The sequence below is a fragment of the Oryctolagus cuniculus genome, chromosome 11, assembly GCF_964237555.1.
Source record: "Oryctolagus cuniculus chromosome 11, mOryCun1.1, whole genome shotgun sequence".
In the NCBI taxonomy this organism is placed as follows: Eukaryota; Metazoa; Chordata; class Mammalia; order Lagomorpha; family Leporidae; genus Oryctolagus; species Oryctolagus cuniculus.
In genome coordinates this window covers 10,032,537-10,053,000 of record NC_091442.1, presented here as the reverse complement: position 1 = coordinate 10,053,000, position 20,464 = coordinate 10,032,537, and the positions used below count along the sequence as shown (strand labels likewise).

The 20,464-nt window shown below is 48.9% G+C and overlaps 1 protein-coding gene and 1 long non-coding RNA gene across 6 annotated transcripts in view; one reads left to right on the top strand and one right to left on the bottom strand.

Moving 5' to 3' along the window:
* Nucleotides 1–20,464, top strand: part of LOC127487350 (uncharacterized) — a 1,183,652-nt gene that overhangs the window by 389,723 nt on the left and 773,465 nt on the right. The window lies entirely within an intron of this gene.
* ADNP (activity dependent neuroprotector homeobox) overlaps nucleotides 1–20,464 on the bottom strand; it is a 37,520-nt gene that overhangs the window by 12,679 nt on the left and 4,377 nt on the right. The window contains exons 1-2 of one of the 5 annotated variants that reach the window (XM_051832611.2): nucleotides 20,038–20,171; nucleotides 17,958–18,132 (exon numbers count right to left, since the gene is read on the bottom strand). The exons of 1 other annotated variant lie outside the window; for it this stretch is intronic. The gene's annotated coding sequence lies outside the window, so the exon portion shown is untranslated. Of the gene's footprint in view, nucleotides 1–17,957; nucleotides 19,657–20,037; nucleotides 20,173–20,464 lie in introns of those variants that run through there. 3 more of the 5 variants (XM_051832612.2, XM_051832614.2, XM_008250427.4) reach the window with 3 other exon arrangements.

The window sequence follows — 20,464 nt, the reverse complement described above, 5'->3', positions numbered from 1 at the left end:
TTAATATTTTAGTCTGCATTATTTGATGATATCGAACTTTGAATAAGAGTGTATGATGCTAATTTGACATGCCAGAAAATACAGCAGTAAACGAGTGTGTGTCCTATTTTCCACCAACAGCAATGGAACTCTGTTTTCTAACACTGTGGCAGCCAAAATCTAAACGGACACTACAATGACTAGTTCATCAGGTACACCAAGAGGCAAGTCTACGACTCTGGTAAGGAAAAACCTCTCTGCCACTGCGCTGAGAGCTGCACCAGGATGGTCCCTTCTTCCTGGTGACACCTAACAGGAATGAGCTGCTCAGTGCACACCAGTTTTCCTTTTATTAAAAAGCAGTGCAATCTTTTGTTTCCAAAGGAAACTGTAGGTGAAACAAGTAAGCAAGCATCTCCTTGAAGCACTCACTACCCAAAACCAAGTCCCTGGGGCAGATGCTGTGGGCAGCAGGTTCACCCACCATCTGTCATGCCTGCATCCCATATCAGAGTGCCAGTTCAAGTTCTGGCTGCTCCACTGTGGATCCAGCTTCCTGCTGTTGCATCCTGGGAGGCAGCAGATGATGGTACAAGTGCTTGGGCCCCTGCCACCCACATGGGAGACCCGGATGAAGTTCCAGGATCTTGGCTTTGGCCTGACCCAGCCTTGGATGTTGCGGGCATTGGGAAGTGAATCAGCGGATGGAGGCTCTCTCCTCACTCTTCTTTCAAGTAGATGAAAGAATAAATAAACATTAAAACAAACAAAATTAAGTCCATCATGCAAATTTGCACTACAGTGACATTCCACTGAAATGTAGAATCTGGGCCTAGTGTGCAGTCAAGCACAGCGCAACAGTCAATGGCTATTGCTGAATTCCAACAGTTGTTGAAAGTGTCCTCTAATTAAAAGTAGTCTTCTTGGGGCTGGCATTGTGGCATACCAGGTAGTCCCCTATCTGCAGAGCTGGCATCCCATATGGGCACCAGTTCGAGTCCCAGCTGCTCCACTTCTTATCCAGCTCCCTGCTAATGTGCCTGAGAAACAGAAGAAGATGGCCCAAGTGCCTGGGTCCTTGCACCCACATGGGAGACCTGGAAGAAGCTCCTGGCTTTGGCCCGGCCTTTGTGGCCATATGGGGAGGGAACCAGTGGATGGAAGACCTCCTCCCCAGCCCCCCACCCCATTAGCTCTACCTTTTGAATAAATAAAATCTTAAAAAACAAAAAGTAGGGGCCAGCGCTGTGGCACAGCGGGTTAAATCCCTGGCCTGAGGCGCCGGCATCCTATATGGGTGCCAGTTTGAGACCTGGCTGCTCCACTTCCCATCCAGCTCTCCACTATGGCCTGGGAAAGCAGTAGAAGATGGCCCAAGTGCTTGGGCCCCTGCACTTCCAGGGAAACCTGGAAGAAGCTCCTGGCTTCGGATTGGTGCAGCTCCAGCCGTTGGGGCCAACTGGGGAGTGAACCATCAGATGGAAGACCTCTCTCTCTTTGCCTCTCCTCTCTCTGTATAACTCTGACTTTCAAATAAATGAATCTTTAAAAAAAGAAAAGAAAAACAAAAAGTAGTCTTCTCAGAGTAGTAAACAAGTTACAGGGAGTCCACAGAAGACCTAAAGGATCAGAACATAGTTTATACTGCAGTGTTGCCTTTTCAGGCATCACTAACTTAAAGACACAGGGAACAACAGTCCCTCTGGCAGTACCTCTCACAGAGGCTGGAGACCAAGGTGCTTCTGTGGAAAGCCAGAGCAGCTGTGCCTTCCAGGTTCAGGGACACTAGAGGATGTCCAAGCCATCCAATACAGCAGTTTCAATTCTGGTAACACCATCAACTCAGATCAACATGCAAGCAGTTCAGGCCTGCATACTGAAGAGCACTCCTGTTAATGCTGATGTAAGCATTTATATGCCGCTGACAACACCCACTGAGGTTTGCAACTCAGTTTTTGGAAACCAACAATTTAACTAAAAACGTTAAGATGCACTGGTGATTCTCTATGAAGGGCAGGTACCAGCTGGAAGAGATCTTTGTGATGTCTCTGCGGAAACATTTAGGACATATTTTTTTTTGTAAAGATTTATTTATTTATTTGAAAGTCAGAGTTACAGAGACGCAGAGACAGAAACAGAGAGAGAGAGGTCTTCCATCCGATGGTTCATTCCTCAATTGGCTGCAATGGCTGGAGCTGCGCCGATCAGAAGCCAAGAGCCAGGAGCTTCCTCCAGGTCTCCCACGTGGGTGCAGGGGCCCAAGCACTTAGGCCATCCTCCACAGCTCTCCCAGGCCACAGCAGAGAGCTGGATTGGAAGAGGAGCAGCCGGGACTAGAACCGGCGCCCATATGGGACGCCAGCACTTCAGGCCAGGGCATTACCCACTGCGCCCCAGCGCCGGCCCCCATTTAGGGCATATTAAGAACTATTTAGGCAGAAAGAAGACATAGCCCCCTGATTTGTGCGCTCTCTTCTACCTTCCCCATGGCAACACAATATCTGTCTATACATTACTCACTGACTCAGATTCTGGTCCAAGTCAAAGTTCTTTTTACAACCCCCAAGCCCTTATCACTCCTGTTTCAGAATCTGTATCTGAAGACAGATACTTCATTTGCTCTAAAGGTATCACTGAGTCCTACATTTAAACTAAACCAGTTATAAATGTTTACGTATACTTCCTCCAATGAGCAAGCTCCCAGGAGCCTGCGCTGAGCCTGGCAGCAGGTGGCCCACTGCGCTTTTCCTCACACACACGGTCCTGAACAGAAGCAGTCTCTTCCCAAACCCTACAGGCGCCAGAAGCTTTTCTTAGACAGGCAACCCCAATGTCTCCTATTTTCTCTCTGCCCCTAACCCAACACCACAGAGCAGGTAACTGACAACGGAGGGCAGAACACTCTTTTGGGTTAGCAGATAAACTGCGCAAGACAGAAGTAAGAAAAGGTTCAGCCTCCTTCTCACAATGCGCTGCAGTACTGAGGATACAAGGAAACTACGATTTCCCAGAGAAGCTGCTCAGCAGATGACAACACGTCTGCCCCGAGAGCTCACGGGAACACGAACATCGTTCTGCTTGGGGTCATCAGGCAGGACGCTGACTAAGGGTAAGCACCGAGCAGGCAATGCAGCTCATTCCTGCTTCCCTCTACGCTGACTGTAACTGCACTGGACTCTCACTATTCTCCCAGTCTGACAGTAAAAGAGACCCAATTACAGCTTAATAAAGCATCAAACACAACACTGCTTCCACAAAAAGCTGAATTTCTTAATTATAGCAACTACTGAATTCCTTATATTTCATAACTGTTTCTTTAGTAAGGATACTAACTAAGGTAATACAAAAATACAGCATCCTTTCCAAAGACAATTTTTAAAAGACTTATCTACTTCAAAGGCAAAGCGAAAGAGAGAAACGGGGAGCAGAGGGAGGGAGAGGCTGAGCGTTCATTCGCTGGCTCACTCCTCAAATGCCCACCATAGCCAGGGCTGGGACAGCCAGGAGCCAGCGCCCAACGTGTGCATCCCACGTGAGCAGCAGGAACCCCAGCACCTGGGTCTTCATCTGCACTTCCAGCTGCGTTAGCAGAAAGCTGGATCGGAAGCAGAACAGCCAGCACTCGCGCCAGCACTCAGCTAGGAGACGCTGGTGTTTCAAGTGTCTGCCTGACTCCATCACAGCATGGACCCCATTTTCTGTAAACAGTGCATCCCTCCATAGACAACCCTGCTCCAGGAGACGGCCTCACTCGGTCAGCTGAGTGGGGCACAGAATGGCACCAGGCAGCCCCTCCACGTTCTGTCTTCAGCCCTCAGTTCAGCCACAGAGCCTGGTGCCTAGACACAGCACAGCCTTCCACACTTTGAGGACCCGCCCCACGCTGTCTTCCCCTTCTCCACGTTAACCACGCTCACTCAGTTCTGCCTGTGATCACATGGCTCATCCTCTAAGGAACGTGTTCCAGTTGGTCTCCCTGGTGCCACGAGTGAACACACTAAGGAGATGATCCAGTGAGAGACCACTACTCCAACTCTGGATATTACTTTTTAAACGAATGCTCCTGAGAAGTGCATCTGTGTTGCTGGTAGTCATGCTACATGACTACAATAACTAAAAGTTAAAAAGCGCTTTTTAAATAAGTGCTACCCATTTCAGCATTAGCTAGTTCATAGTGTAGCTGGTGAGGAAAATGAGACTCTGCTAAAAATGTGACAATCACCTGTCTTTAGTGTCTTCTAGACTGTAGGGACACAAAATTCTGTTTTGAAAATGAAAAACAATAAATGTCCACAACAGGCCTTTGGAAAGACAAAAGACAGAGACACCTTCCACAGCACAGTACCAAGCAAAACCTGTCCTGAGCAAGCTGCACTTTGAATCCCTTGAAGAACCCGGTCCTGGTCTCAACCCCAGGGTCGCAGCTGAGGTGAAGAGCTGCCTGTTGCGAGGGGCAAGGCCTCCAGGCCCCGGCAGACCTAGGCTGTGGTGCTGCTCCCTCACCTGCTCCAGTGAGGCTCCCACCGACTCTCACTAAGACGATGGAAGCAGGTCCCACAGCGACGTCTGCAACGATCTGACAGAGCTCAGCCAACCCAGCTCGGTGGTGACAGAGATGAGGGAATCTGCACAGTGAGTCAGGTGATCCCACCAACGCAAAGAAGAAATGAAAGAGGAACTCTGCTTTGAGGACACGTGCCTTAAAGGCCCTTGTCACTTTGGGTGCCAAGTCACTTAACAGTCACACCTGCAGGATCTCTCCGAAACAAATATTAATGGCAATATCTTACAAATAAAAAACCACCTTAGCTGGGGCCGGTGCTGTGGCGCAGCAGGTAAGGCTGCTGCCTGCAGTGCCAGCATCCTATATGGGCGCTGGTTCAAGTCCTGGCTGTTCCACTTCCGATCCAGCTCTGTGTTATGGCCTAGGAAAGCAGTAGAAGATGGCCCAGACACTTGGGCCCCTGCACCCACATTGGACACCCAGAGGAAGCTCCTGGCTTTGGACTGGCGCAGATCTGGCCATTGTAGCCATCTGGGGAGTGAACCAGCAGAGAGAAGATGTCTCTCTCTCTTCTTTCCCTTTGCCTCCCTGTAACTCTTTCAAATTAAAAAAAAAAAAAGAAAGAAAAAAAGAAAACCTTAGCATCCTTAAATAACACCACAGTTAAAAACCAGATGAGTCCTGCTCTCCTTCACCGTCCACTGCTAACGCTCAGCACGGTCCTCCCTAAGCCTCTGGGGAAAACAGGCTCTGGGAGGAGGTGGTCTGCTCTCAACTGTCTCTAGGTTCCTTCCGTTCTGGGAAATGAGAACAGAGTCTATACCAGACTCTGAAGGTACCAACAGCATTATTTGTAACATTCAAAAAGCAGGAACAATCCCAACCTCCAACTGCTGGCTGAACACATCAGAGGCGTGTATCCAAAGAGGAGGGTGTGTGACTGAGCCACGAGAGGAACAGGCAAGGTGACACATGCTCCTGCACACTAGAGCCTCGAGAATATTAAGTGAATGAAACAAAAAGGCCACCTATTACGCCTGTTTACATGAAATGTCCAGAACAGGCCATCTGTAGAAATAGAAGGGAGATTAAGGCTGCCTAGGGCTCGGGGAATTAGACGGGAAAGGAGAAGAAAACTAAGGGCAACTGAATTTCTGGAGTGATGAAATGCTTTAAAATTGATTTTGGTTGCCATTGCGCAGCTGTAAGTACCAGTGAGCTGTCCACTTTAAATGGGTGGACTGTATGCTATGTTTATTTTATCTCAAAAAAAAAAAAAAAAAAATACAGGTAAGGCAAAGAATGTTAGCTATATAATCTTCCTCCAAAACAAACAATTGTTAATGCAGGCTATATTTATCCTTCTAGATTTTCAATGAACACATGATTTGTTTTTATGTTTTAAAACTACATATTTCAACATTTACTCATATGAAAAATGAACTTAACTTGCAATTGTTAGAAACTGATTTTAAGAACTGTGTTTTCTGATGTCAGACACTCACCACAGTGGCTCTCTAACACTCGCAGTGTGGCTAGTCTGAACGGAGATAGGTGCTTTACTATAAAGTAGGTTTTGGATTTTGAAGACAGTATGAAAAACAGAATGCAAAATATTTCATAAATGCCTTTTAAAAATATTGATAATACTGAAATGACAATACTTTGGATATATTGGGATTCATAAAAATATTAAGTTTATTTTTGAAAATCTGACTACTAGGGGACTGGTGTTATGGCACTGTGGGTTAAGCCACCACCTGTGACTCCTGGATCCCACATGAGCACGAATTCCAGTCCTGGCTGCTCTACTTTTGACCCAGCTCCCTGCTGGGGTGCCTGGGAAGGCAGTGGGAGATGCCCTGAGTACTTGGACCTCTGCCACCCACGTGGCACACCTCGATGGAGTTCCAGAGTCCTGGCCTTTGCAGCCATTTGGGGAGGGAACCAGCACATAAAATAACTGTCTTTCAAATAAATAAAACCCTTTAAAAAGTGACTACTGGAAACACGGATGAACCTTCACGATATTATGCTAAATGAAATCAGCCACAAAAGAATAAATATTGTACCCCAGAGTACTTTAAAAAGTTCATGGAGAAATGTTAATCAGAAGTTTTGGTTCAAAAACTTCTTGAAATCCATATAGTTTTTTCATAATATGCATTTTTCATGAACTTTTGGAAGTTCCCTTGTATGCATGGACTTCAAAAAAAACTTTGGCCCAAATAAACTTTTCTTTTTTCTACAAACATCTGAAGTACCCTCCCTCATGTTTCTACTCCTAAAAGGTACTCAGAATAGTGGAATTCACACAGCTACAAAGTAGACCAGTGGCAGCAGGTGCTGGGAGGAGGCAGGAAGCTGTTAAGTGGGCAGAGAATTCAGTTTTGCAATATAAAGAGTTCTTATGATGGACGGTAGGGACTGCTGCACAACGCAAGTACACGCAGTGCCATTAACTGCTACACGGAAAAATGGCAGGGTCGGCATCTAGCCGCACAGTGACGGTGCCTACGCCCCATAAAGGAGAACTTGGTTCAACACCTGCTCCTGACCCCAGCTTTCTGCTAATACGCACAACCTGGGAGGCAGTGGTAATGGCTCAAGTGATTGGGCCCTGCTACTCATGCGGGAAACCTGGACTGAGTCCGTGGCTCCTGGCTTTGACCCAGTTGTTTTCAGTATTTAGGGAATGAACCAGTGGACTTGAGCTCTCTCTGCCTCAAAGAATTAAGTGGTTGGGGAAGGAGGGCAGGCTAAAATGGCTTTACCATAATCAACAATGAAGTTTAAAATGTATGGCTGGGGCCAGTACTGTGGCGTGGCAGGTAAAGCCACTGCCTGCAGGGGAATTATGTTTTCTTTCTGCCTAAATAGTTCTTAATATGCCCTAAATGGGGGCCGGCACTGTGGCGCAGTGGGTTAATGCCCTGGCCTGAGGTGTCGGCATCCCATATGGGCGCTGGTTCTAGTCCCGGCTGCTCCTCTTCCGATCCAGCTCTCCACCACGGCCTGGGAGAGCGGTGGAGGATGGCCCAAGTACTTAGGCCTCTGCACCCTAGTGGGAGACCTGGAAGAGGCTCCTGGCTCCAGCCGGTGCAGCTCCAGCCGTCGCAGCCAACTGGGGAGTGAACCATCGGATGGAAGACCTTTCTCTCCCTGTGTAACTCTTTCAAATAAAATTATAAATCTTTAAAAAAACAAAATGTGTGGCTACTGGGGAGCCATTTTTGTGTCACCTGCATCCTATATTGGTGTGCTGGCTGAAGTCTTGTTAATGCACCTGCAACGGCAGTGGCAGATGGACCAAATACCTGGGCTCCTGCCACCCATGTAGAAGGCATGTAGGAGTTCCTAGCTCCTGGTTTTGGCCTGGTCCAGACCTACCTGTTGCAGCCATTTGGGGACTGAACCAGTGGATGGAAGCTTGCTCTTTCAAAATTAAATAAATCTTTTTTTGTTTGTTTGTTTTTGACAGGCAAAGTTAGAGAGAGAGAGGCAGAGAGAAAGGTCTTCCCTCCGTTGGTTCACCCCTCAAATGGCTGCCATGGCCGGTGCGCTGCGCCAATCTGAAGCCAGGAGCCAGGTGCTTCCTCCTGGTCTCCCATGCGGGTGCAGGGCCCAAGCACTTGGGCCATCCTCCACTGCACTCCCAGGCCACAGCAGAGAGCTGTACTGGAAGAGGAGCAACCGGGACAGAATCCGGCGCCCCAACTGGGACTAGAACCCAGGGTGCCAGTGCCGCAGGCAGAGGATTAGCCAAGTGAGCTGTGGCGCTGGCCTAAATAAATCTTAAAAAATAATTGTCGCTACTGAAAATTTTAGGCACTAGCAGTGACCACAGAAAGTAGATAAGGTACAATTTGAAGAGCAGGGTAGACTGGGTTTTTAATTAAGGCCATTCATCAATAATGGGTCTCTGCCAAAACTATGACTAATTAAACATTTGTTAACATTCCTGGGAACAGGGAAGATACTCTAGAGCAAATCCTGGATGAAATGTAAAACCCTGAAACCTTCACAAAACTCCAGACCATTTTGGATACTATTAAATGAATGACTTATGGTAATATATTAATGAAACTGAGTGGCACCAAAACTTAAGATTTATTTATTTGAGAGGCACATTTACAGACAGAAGGATAGAGAGAGAAGTCTTCCATCCGCTGGTTGACTCCACAAATGACCACAATGGCTGGAGCTGGTCCGATCTGAAGCCAAGAGCCGGGAGCTTCTCACATGCGTGCAGGGGCTCAAGGACTTGAGCCATCTTTTACTGCTTTCCCAGGCCACCAGCAGGGGGCTGGATCAGAAGTGGAGCAGCCAGATGCTTAACCTACTACACCACAGCCCTGGCCCCAAAACCTAACATCTTCAGCAGACAGTTTACTTTCCTGGTAAATCTGCTCAGCTCCAAGAGGCACGAAGCAACGTGCTGTTCTAGCAACAGAGGCTGCAGTTCACTCTGCGTTGACTAATGGATTCAGCACAGCAGGCGTTTCTTCAACGAGGAGTGCAACTATTCTTTAGAAGTTGAAAAACTGAGCATGTGGCACTATCGAAAAGATTTTCAGAGAAATATCATGTATTAAATTTTCCAATTACTTTCAGTTTGTCTTTCAAATAGTTACAAAAGAAGAACTGCAGAGGGAGAGGTTCTAAGAAAAGGTGGAAAGCCTTTTGAAAGACAAAATAATGAACAACTTAATTTCAGCACTTTAAAGCTTGTTTTCTTTCATGTTGACGTGGTCAATGATCTAGTGGTAAATAACGCGGTTGGACCACATATTCAATCATCAAAATTAAAATCACACTGCAACTTAAAAAGTTTTAATTTACCTTAAGTGCTTATGACAGGTGGCTTCAGAGATTTAGCAAAACATGACCTGGAACTAGAACTGGATACAAATGGTAAAGAGGCATTTATGTCTGTATATTAAAATCATGGTTGATCATTTTTCAGCAGATTAATTTTCCTGTCCCAAATGACAGACTCCACAGAAACCTTAACACATGCTGCGGGGCCAGGGTGTGTCGTCTCACTGTTCAAGATAAGAAGGCCCACTAACAGGAACTCGCCTGGGTCTCTTCCCAGTCTATCTCTAGTGTGGGTGGCACAAAGCAGGGATTCAATAAATGCAGACTGAGTGATTTAGAAAAGACACCCCATAACCTTCCCCAGTAAAAAAGGGACTGTGTGTCACAGACTAAGCGCTAGGAAGCTTTGCAAGAGGGAGAACTCATTCTCAGCAAAGAGTTCGGAGAAGACGCTGTGAGGCCGCCACTGAAGTATGCTGAATCTGTTCTTTAAAAAAAAAAATCTGCAACAACCCCCTAGGCGGGAAAGCCAGGTGTCCTGGGCACTGCTGCTGAGTCAAGACAGCTGCTGTGTCACGATTCGGGTGACAACACACGACGAAGCTGGAAGGGGTGCTGGGGGGCCAGCACGCAGGCCAGGACTGTGCAGCTGGGGGCTGCTACCAGGTCCGCAAGGCACCGAGATGCTACAGGCACTGAGGAAGAGAAGTGACAAGATTCCCACTTTAGGAGGATTAATCCAATTGTGTTCAGGTCTCATTAAAAAGAAACCAACAAACGAAAGACCAAAGGAAGTCAATTAAGTGACAGCAGACAGCATGGATACCAGACTCAGCCAACCGTCAGAATCCCCTGGAAGGAGCCTACACCCATTCCAGACCAACTCAGTCCAAAAGATATGTGAAACCACACTGCTGAGGTTTGAGGAAAGAAGCCTAAACCTAAATCTGTGCCTTCCAATAAAAACTGTGCTAACATGGACAAAAATTTACCTGACCTATCAGTCACACATGACACGCTATACCTCGAAACTTCAAGGTGTGGCAGCGCAGCAAGGCTTCCCTCTGCTGGAAGAGAAAGCTGGTGAGATGCAGAGGTCAAGAATCACGTCCCAGAGCTGGGCACGTCCGTGCTTATCTTTGCCTCCACCACCTAGAAGCTTTACCACCCCAAAAAGCTTCCTTAGCTTCTAGAGGCCTGCTTCCTCAGAGCGGCTAAAGGAGAAGATGCAACTTAACCCTCAAAGCAGTCAGCATTATTATCTTAAACCGATCAGGTACTGCTCACACCCTTCCCTGTTATGAACTGGCATTTTACTTGAAAGGCAGGAGACAGGAGGAGAAAGGTCTTCCCTCCACTTACTCACTCTCCAAGGACTAGGACGGGCCAAAGCCAGGAGCCCAGAAGTCATTCTGAGTCTCCTATGTGGGCGGCAGGGACCCAAGTACTTGAGCGCACTCCCAGAGTGCACACTGGCAGGAAGCTGAGGTGGAGGTGGAGTAGCCAGGACTCAAACTAAGCACTCCAGTATGAGACAGGGTAACTTAACCACTATGCCTCACGCTCACTCCCAGGACATAACTCTCTGGAAAGCTTGGCCCATTATTCCTGAGAATCAGTTGTGGTTGATGAATACACATATATTTTCCCATACACATAATGTGTATTCATAAATTATATATACACACACAATAGTGTTTTTATACAGAATTTCAAATACATCTCTGTGAACCATTCAAGTTAAAAGTTAGCATATTCTTCACAATTTGATTTAATAGAGAGAGCAAGCATGTGTGCCCAAGAGCAAGATACTGGTTCACACCACAAATACCTCCAAAGGCTGAGACTTGGGTCACACTGAAGCTGGGAACCAGCAACTCAATCCAGGTTTCCCATGTGGGTGGCAGGAACCCGACCACTTGTGCCATCACTTGCTACTTCCTGGAGTGAACATTAGTAGGAAACTGGCATCAGGAGTGGAGCTGGGACTTGAACCCAAGCCCACCAATGTGGTATGCAGGTGCCGAAAGCCTACCCCAGAGACAAGCTTGGTGACCATTAAAATACTATGCAGCAAGACATCTGCAATTGCTTTAAATAAACCTGGTGACTTACAGTTAGATAAACATAAAGGTGTGATCCAGATTTTGCATAATTTTTTAAAGATCTATTTCTTTGAAAGGCAGAGCGACAGAGGGAGAGGCAGAGAGAACGAGCGAGTGATCTTCCATGTGATGGCTCCTTCCCTAAATGGTCACAACAGCCAAGGCTGGGCCAGGTTGAAGCCAGGAGCCTGGAACTCCACCCAGGTCTACCACATGAGTGGCACAGGCCCAGGTACACGGGCCATCATACACAGCCTTCCCAGGCACATCAGCAGGGAGCTGGACTGGAAGCAGTGCAGCCAGGACTCACACTGGCACCTGATAAGGGATGCTGGCATCCCAGGCAGCAGCTTAATCTGCTGTACTACAACACTGGACCCTGCGTATTTATTTTCTCAAAAGTATGTGGGTGAGGCACCAGTCTTTTGAGGCCTTCAGACTAAAGAATCCAGTGCCTGAGATGAGTGTTCTCACACAGCAGGTTAAGCTTGGGATGTCTGCATCTGTATCAGTGCCTGGTTTGAATCCTGGCTACTCTACTTCTGATCCAGCTCCCTGCTACTGCATCCTGGGAGGCAGCAAAGTACTTGGCTCCCTGCCACCCATGGGTGACACCCAGATGGCACTGCAGGCTCCCAGCCTTGGCCTGGCCCAGCTCCAACTGTCGCAGGTGTTTGGAGAGTGTATTGTTGGATGGAAGATTGCTCTCTCAATTCTCTCTGTCGCTCTGCCTTTCAAAAAGCCTAGTGCCCATCACTGGAAATCCCCACCTGTCCTATTTTAAGTATTCAGATAACAGACAGGAGTCCTCCCTGTGGCCACCAGAATTCCCAGTTCACTAACGGATTCAGGCTGTACTCCAGAGAGCACATGGTGCACAGAGATGAAGATGGACAATGCCTGACTGATCAAGTCAAGAGCGCATACAAAATGTCGTCTGAAAGGGGGGCAAGGAGATGACTTGCTCTCTAGAGAGCGCCAGGGTACCTTCTCGCACACCGGTCTAGATTTTAGGGAGGATGTGGGGTGGAGCGCTGCAGGAAGGCAGGGACACACAACCAGGAGTGAGTCCCGCATTCTGCTGCCACCCAAGCACTCCACAGGCCTAGAGCCTGGCTTACGGGAAACGTGAAAAACAAACAGTTCACAAGTGGGCCTAAGAGCAGGGCAGAGATGAACATGGAGCGTCACTGCAGGGCTGTGCCTCATCTCTGCATCACATGGTCTGAGGTGCAACGCTGTTCTGGCCCCAATAATTAATTTCCCATGCTCTATCAAAACTACTCAGAAAAAACTTTCACACAGTATTAGGAATAACAGAACCATCATTCAATAATAGAATAATTGGTCTAAATCACATTCTCAAATCTTCCTAATCCATCTCCCAGGGTCAAGGCTCAGCTAAAGGCAGTTTTCCAAAAGCATTCTGTGGCGGGTTTTGCCATCTGATGGCTCAATCTTTATAGTTTCGTGAAGGAAGCGTTACCTGTATTTCTTCTTGTATTGTTCTAAAATACAAGGAGTCCTGGAACAAGATGCTGAGCATTCCCTGAACCTGGGGCCCTCCACTCCCAGCTCGCCTCTTCTACGACGGCAAGAATACTAACTGTTGACTTCAAGTTTACAATTCCAAAGTAAAAGTTTAATGGATTCTGGGGCCAGCATTTGGAAAAGTGGTGAAGCCACTGCTTGTGGCACCAGCATCCTGTATCGAGTCCCAGCTGCTCCAGTTCCCTCCTAATGTGCCAGGGACAGCAGATTACCCAAATACTTGGGCCTCTGCACGGACATGGGAGACATGAAGAAGCTGGCTTTGATCGGCCCAGCTCCAGTCACTGCAGTCATTTAGGGAGTGAACCAGCAGACAAAAGATCACTGTCTCTCCCCCGCCCTCTCTGGGACTCTGACTTCCATATAAATAAATCTTAAACAAAAAGTTTAATAAATTCTACCAGGAACAACGACTGCTGACCAAATTCTCCACTAAGTCACTAGCTCTTACCAGAAAAGAGCTTTACAGATCGTCAAGGGAACTGCAGATCAGCACAGGCTCCTAAGTGGAGCATAACAGGTTTAGAAGAAGGAAGGGTAAAAGCCAGCCAACAATTATCCGTCTAAGCAAAAAGACTACTCAAAGGAAAGCACTGCCCCAACCAAAGCACTGGGAAAAGCAAAGGGACCATCAGCAGAACTTCTTTTCAGATCCTCACACCGGTAATTTCAGACAAGACAGGTTACTTCCTAACTCACCTGTGCAGTCTACAACTGGCTACTCGTGTGGGTGTGGGGCAGCTTCTCTAACTTACAGCCCATTCGGGATCCTTGGGAGTAAGCTGACATATAAACACAGAACATCACTATGAAATCATGAAGCACGCATCGAGCCCTCATTATCCCAACAGCTCCCAGGATCACTATAAAAGCTTGTGTTCCAGCACAGGCCTGGGAACCAGGCAGCCAAGAAACACACCCTGTGGTGCACTGGATGCGATGGTGCCTTGACTTCCCTACTTGTGAAACAAGGACAGCCCCGAGAGAATGAGATGGTTTACAAAGTGCCTGGAAAATACAACGGACACGTCTTTCACACTACTGTAGCACCAGAACAGCCGGCAAGAGACAGCTCTTCACGTGAGAGGCAGCAACCAAGTCACGTGAGAAGTGAACACAAGCAACCCGCAGCTTAGTGCCTTCACACACGGCCACAGCCTTACTGCAGAGAGCAGACACCCAGGGTCACTTCTGCAATTCCAAAGGCCGGTCAAATAACGCGTAACTCCGTCTTATATGATGAGCATGTTTTCCAGTTAAATCTTGACTTTTCACTTGCTGGCTCACTCCCCAGATGGCTGCCAACAGCCAGGGCTGTGCCTGGTGGAAGCCAGGAGCATCATCCAGGTCTCCTACGTGGGTATGGGGCCTAGGCATTTGTTAAAGCAGTGGAAGATGACCACAAGTGGAGCAGGGGCTGGCGCTGTGGCAGAACAGGTAAAGCCACCATCTCTGATGTCAGCATCCCATATGGGTACCGGTTCAAATCCTGGCTGCTCAACTTCCAATCCAGCTCCCTGCTAATGCACCCGGGAAAGCAGCAGAAGATGGCCCAAGTACGTGGGCCCCTGCACCCAAGTGGGAGACCTGGATGAAGCTCCTGGCTCCTGGATTCGGCCTGGCCCAGTAACGGCTGTTGTGGCCATTTAGGGAGTGAACCAGCAGATGGAAGATCTCTCAGTCTCTGTGACTTTGCCTTTCAAATAAATAAAATAAATCCGGGGGGTGGGGTGGGGAGGGAAGAGAGAAGTGGAACAGCTAGTACACAGACTGGCACCCATATGGAATGCTGGCGGTGGTAGATGTACCCACTATGCCACATTACTGGCCCCGTAAGCTCAATCTTAAACTGTGTGTCTGTTCAGAGCAGTCTTCTCCTTGAGCTCTCTCCCAAGTCTCCCGAGCTCTCCTCTTCTCCAAACGTTTATTTTTGGAATGCCGCTGAAACTCTTGAGAGGCTCCAAGATTTCTCTAGCGGCTGCTGGGGAAGTAAGGTAGGGATCAGCAGCACCAAGGAAGCTTGCTGAGAGCGCCTCAAACAACTCCTAAAGGCAGAGGGCAGAGAACTCACACGGGCAGCTGAGGGAACTGGGAACAGAAGCAGCAGGAAGAATTCCACACCTCCACTGAGTGGACTACACCTCCAATCAAAGCGGCCACTGCACCCAGCTAACTCACATCTTACCTGTGACCGCCTGCACACACATGCACAGGCCCCCACACAACCACTCAGATGAGCGCGTCCCAGTCTGAACAGCAGGACAACGTGAGAGGAGCCTTCTCCGCCGGGTGAAGCACACAGGCACTCACTCAAGGTGACAACACACACAGGCGGGAGCAGCGCAAAGACACTGCGAGCGGCAACAACAGGCGCATCCTCCCCGCCCTCCACTGCACAGGATCAGGCAAACGCAACCCAGGAAGCGGCAACGGCCACTTCGCCCGGGCAAAACACGGATGGATGACCTGACTTCTAGTGTTTCAATAGTGAAAACGCCAACACAGTAAAAGCAAATAGCTCTTACATTTAAAATATTAGCACAGTTTTGTTTTCAACTAGACTTGAACGCCAGGTTTCCACACTAACAAACTGAGAGGGATGCGACTTCAACAAGACACAGCGCTTGCTCCAGCGTTACCACCACGTGCTCTCACAGAGCCAGGAAGACCAACCAGGAAGGAAGAGCCTGCATAACTCAAGCTCTCTAAGTGCCTACGCTGGAACTGCTGGATGAACACCGCTCAACGTACACGACTCTCCCGCAAACAGACGACAGGGAGGCCCTCACGGAGCTCACGTCCCCTCTGAGACCCACGAGGCTGCAGGACATTAACTTGAAGTCAAAGTCTTTCGGAAGTGCAGGCTGGACTAACAGAGTTCGCACAGCAGTTACCGGCACCTTGGTGCGATGCTGTAACTAAAATTTCATGTTTTTGTTAACTTTAAAAATGTTCACCAAGATTTAAGCAGGTTTTTTTTATTTTTTTAAGAAATCTATAGTTAAATTCTGGCAGCTTTCCCCCCTACACTTAAACTGTTCTCAAGCTACAACTTGAATACTTGGACTATTTGATTAATAATATGGCAATAATTTCCAAATCCTTAAAGAAAAAAAAAGTCGTGATTTGTGCACACCCCTCAATTAACGGGGTCACTGTGCCAGGGTCTGCTACCACATCTATGTACACAATCTCGTTACTAATCGACGACTCTTGAAGAGAAAAGGCACATTTCAACCCTGCATCACAAACAGCTCCACCTTGCATATTAAACTGCAGTCAGCATATGAAATGATCAATCAACTTACAAGGATACCTCAAAAAGGTCAGGAAAAACATGATTATAAAAAAACCTAGGCTTGAATTTCAAATATTTTTGCCCCAAAATAAACTCCATTTTTCATCAACTTTTTGATTTTAATTTTCTGACTATAGAGAATTGTTTTCCCATTTTTTTTGAAACTTTTAAGTAGTTACAAGCAAAGCAACTTCACCTATAGTACACCTTATGCACCTATGTATCTAATCAAATATAAATAATCAATGCATGCCTGTGTGTTGGAATGAAAATTAAAAGCCTTTTTTGCCTGAGAAAAGCCTAATGTGGCTGTTAACTCGCAGGTGGTGCTGAAAACTATCTGTCCAACAAGGTGAAGTTTTACTTCCATATACACAGTATTATTACAACTTTCCCTGCACTTCAGTTTAAGAAAGAAAAACAGAAATTTGAGCCTTGCATATCCACAGCAGATATATTTCAAAATCAGTGATCTCCAGGACAGGCAGGGCCAGCGGTGAGCAGGAGATCTGCGGCCCGCCCGCCACTTCTGCACAGAGTCTGTGTCAGCCTGCAGGTGCAGCCTCACAGCGAGCCTCAGGCTGGCGTTCCACAAGCACCAGAATAAAGAAGGAGTCTCCGCTACAACACAACACCCATTCCTCCTGCTCTGAGTTTACTGAGGCTTTTCACTGCATTTTAACAAATCCTTAGTTTACCTATTGTAAATTCCAGCCTTCAAGTCCAACTGTTTCACTTTTTGTTGTTGTTTTTGAGTGTCAAAACCATGAAACCTTTCAAACTCTGCAGAATACCTGCTTTCTAAGAGCTCACAGAAGGTTTTCCTGTAAGGGAAAATGGCCATTACCACTAAGGACATCAGTTAACACCACGTCTTATCTGTAATTTGTTAATTTAAACAAAAGCTCCTTTGCAGACTTCACCTCAAACAAGAAGTTGTCTTCAAATAACTTATTTTAAGAACTTAAGTAACTGTATATCACAAACCAAACACGGGTTAAAATTATATGTTTAACAAGTGCTACACAGTATTCAAAAATTACAAATGCCATTTATATTAAATATCTATTATAATTACCGCAGAACTGTAGAAGCCATGTAGCCTCCAGCGAAATACCTGAACCAAGCTGTCTCCATTTTCATTCACCAAAATGTTACTTGGTTGCAATTCTCCAACAACAAAAAAAATTCTCCCTTAAGCATCAACTGGTTAACTATGTATCAAAGAACACACCCCTTCAATTTCCCATGAATGTAGGCTAGCTTAGGTACAGAAGATACTTGCAACAAAGTCTTAATGGTACTGTAAGTATCAACAACCGCTGTCAATCTGGTAGCGAGACCACGTATATGGAAAGACATGTTCTGATCAGATCTTTAAAGGCTTTTAGAAGCTTAGCAACTCTTGAGATTGGTCATCAAAGCAACAGTAAGTAAGTACTTAACATACTTTACACACAAGAGTGCAAAATGCAAATGATTACAACATTGGTAACTTAAGAATACTCTCTTTAACCATAAGTCATCTCTTATGTTCGCAGGTGTTAAGAGCCCACTGTGGCAACCAGCTCTAACTGGCTCCTTGAGGAATGTGGCTAGGCTGAAATTTTGGAAGTGTTGGCTTTGGTGGTGACCAAGGCGGAAGTAGTCTCGCTTCCCTGTTGTTGCAGTTCCCACCCTCCAAAATGAATATACCCACCGGTGTGAATTGACAATGTGGTCCAAAGAGCAAGGCAGGAAACGCAGTCCAGATCCTCAAAATGGCAGTACAGGGCATAACCACTAGGCCACCTATCAGTGCAGTACAAAAAGTACAACCCTGCGCATCATGGTGCAAAAGCTGGGGCCTAGGTTTCGCACTGTGCATCTCACACCTATGGAAATAACAAGAGGAGTAAAATCTATAGAAATCAACACACCCTAAGAAGGTGGGTGCTCACCGAAGACCGGTGTCAACACTTTGCAAAGGTGGTTGGCTACTGAGATAGTGAGCGGAAGGGAATACAATTTCACACTCAAGTCTGTTGAGTTGGGCAATGAAGAACCCAACCCAGGCTTGATGTTTACCACAAGGCTTTGCGAATCATGACACCCATCTACACACTTACACATTTCACTACCCCGCAAAGCCCTAACATCCCTCAAGAATGAGCTTTACCTCTCCAAGACTTGGAAAGAGTTGAACTATGAAGAAGGGAGTTTAGTCACCAATGCCCCAAACCCATCACTCTCAGGTTCTGAAACCATCCCCTTTGCCACCTGACCTTGGAAAGAAATGTTGACACATCCAAAGCTTAAGGTGGAAGAATCCCAGAATTCCAGAGAAGGAAATCTGTCAACTAAAGATGGGCCAAGGTGATTCATCATGGACAAGTGTGGACGGTCTGAGGGTCAACAGTTTGGTCAAAGGAAAAAGAGCAAACTCCTAAAATGCAGAATAGTAGATTCTTCGAAAGAAATACAAATCCCTGCAGTTGACTCCCTGGGTTCCTCGCCATGTTGCTGTCGGCTCCCCAACCCGGAGTGCGAGTGTGTGCGCCCTGCTGGGCCCATTTTCCCATGGTCTGTAGAAGGCGCTGTGAAGCACATCCTGTCCTAGCTCGGGGGCCCTTCCCCCCTCTGCAGCCTTACCCAGTGCAGAGAATGCGCCCCCTACTGACTCCAACACTCATCGCCTTTAGCCGACTTGGCTGCGGTGCATTTTGGGTGGGGGCTGGTATTTTCTTCATGGCCATAAACCAGAAGCAACAATGCAGATTTATAAAGAAACTGTATCCGGCAACCCAAGAGTTTCTGTTTTTTCCATCTCGAAGGCTCAAGACACGGGCACAAGAAGCTTCAGGGATGGGACCGGGTGTGTGGACAGGGACAGCATCAGGGCAGACACAGGAAGCAGTTGGGTGCTTTTCCCTCCTAAGCCTTTGTCTGTGACATGGGGTTCCGACAAGAACTACCCAGAGGAGCCGGTGGCTGCAAGAGCATCAAGACGACAGCGAGTGTGCGGGGAGGTGTGGGTGTGTGGCCAGAGGACATCGGACCGTGGAGCCCGGTCTCGGACAGAAGAGGAAGAGAAGCACTCGCGCCTTTTCCAGCATCCAGGTTGGGGGTGGGGAGGGAAGCAGGCAGGCAGCCCACAGCAAAGAAGAGGTGAATGAGAGGGGCTCAAAGAACTACTCCCCATTCATTGCGTTACAAACGCCTCTCTGCAGCTTCCCGGAATTCCATCTCCTTCCATCCTCTGCAAAGTTGGGGCTCAGAAGGGCTCGTGAGGCGCCGCGCCGAGCAGGGCGGCGGGCAGGAGGGCAGGGAAGCTGGCGTGGTGGGGAGCAAGGGTGCACAGGGGCGGCGAGACTTCCACTCCGAGCCGGGCGTGCTCCCCGCCCCCCAATCCAGCCCCCTCCCCCAGCGAAGCTTGGGCAGACCTGGCAGAAGGCTCGTTCTGGGCACTGGGGGTGTGCGTGGGGGGCTCTCGCGGGGGGCGGGGGAGAGGGAGCCACTCCAGGGGCCGGAGGAGCCCGGCTCCGGCTGGGGGCGGGGTGGGGGCCGATGCCACGAGCTGCAGCAGCTCGGCCTCGGCGGGCTCCCGGGGCGGAGAGGGGCTCGGGCTGCAGGCGGCGGCGGCGCCGGGACCCCCGGAGCAGGGCCGGGCGGCCGTCAGCGCGGGAGCACGCACGGGGCAGCGCGTGCGGCCGGGCGAGTGGCAACGCCGCCAACAATGCGCCCCGCGCCCGCGGGGCCGGGCCGGGCCGCGGGTCGCGCGCGGCGGCGCCGGGGCTTACCTTGACTCGGCCTCGAGGCGCGCGCGGGGCCGGCGTGCTCGGGGGCCGGGCGGCGGCGGCGGGCGGATGGCGGCGGCACGGCGGGGAGGGCGGGGAGGGCGCGCCCGGGGCCTCGTCGCGCTCGGGCTCCGGCTTGCGCCGCGGCCGCGGCTGCTGCGGGGGGCGCGGCGGGCGCAGCGGAGCGGCGGGCGGCGGCGCGAGCGGCTCGCTCCAGTCCCCGCGCGGGCGGCGGCGGCGGCGTCGAGCGGTGCAGACAAAGGAGGGGCGGAGGGAGGAGACGGAGGGTGTGGGAGAGGCGGCTTCACCGGCGCGGGCAGGCGGGCGGCGGCGGCCGCGCTCCTCTCGCTCCTCGGCAGCGGGGACCGAGAGAGGGAGCTGTGTCTGAGGAGACGCCAAAATCCCCCTTAGCGTTGCCTGCGGGAGGGGG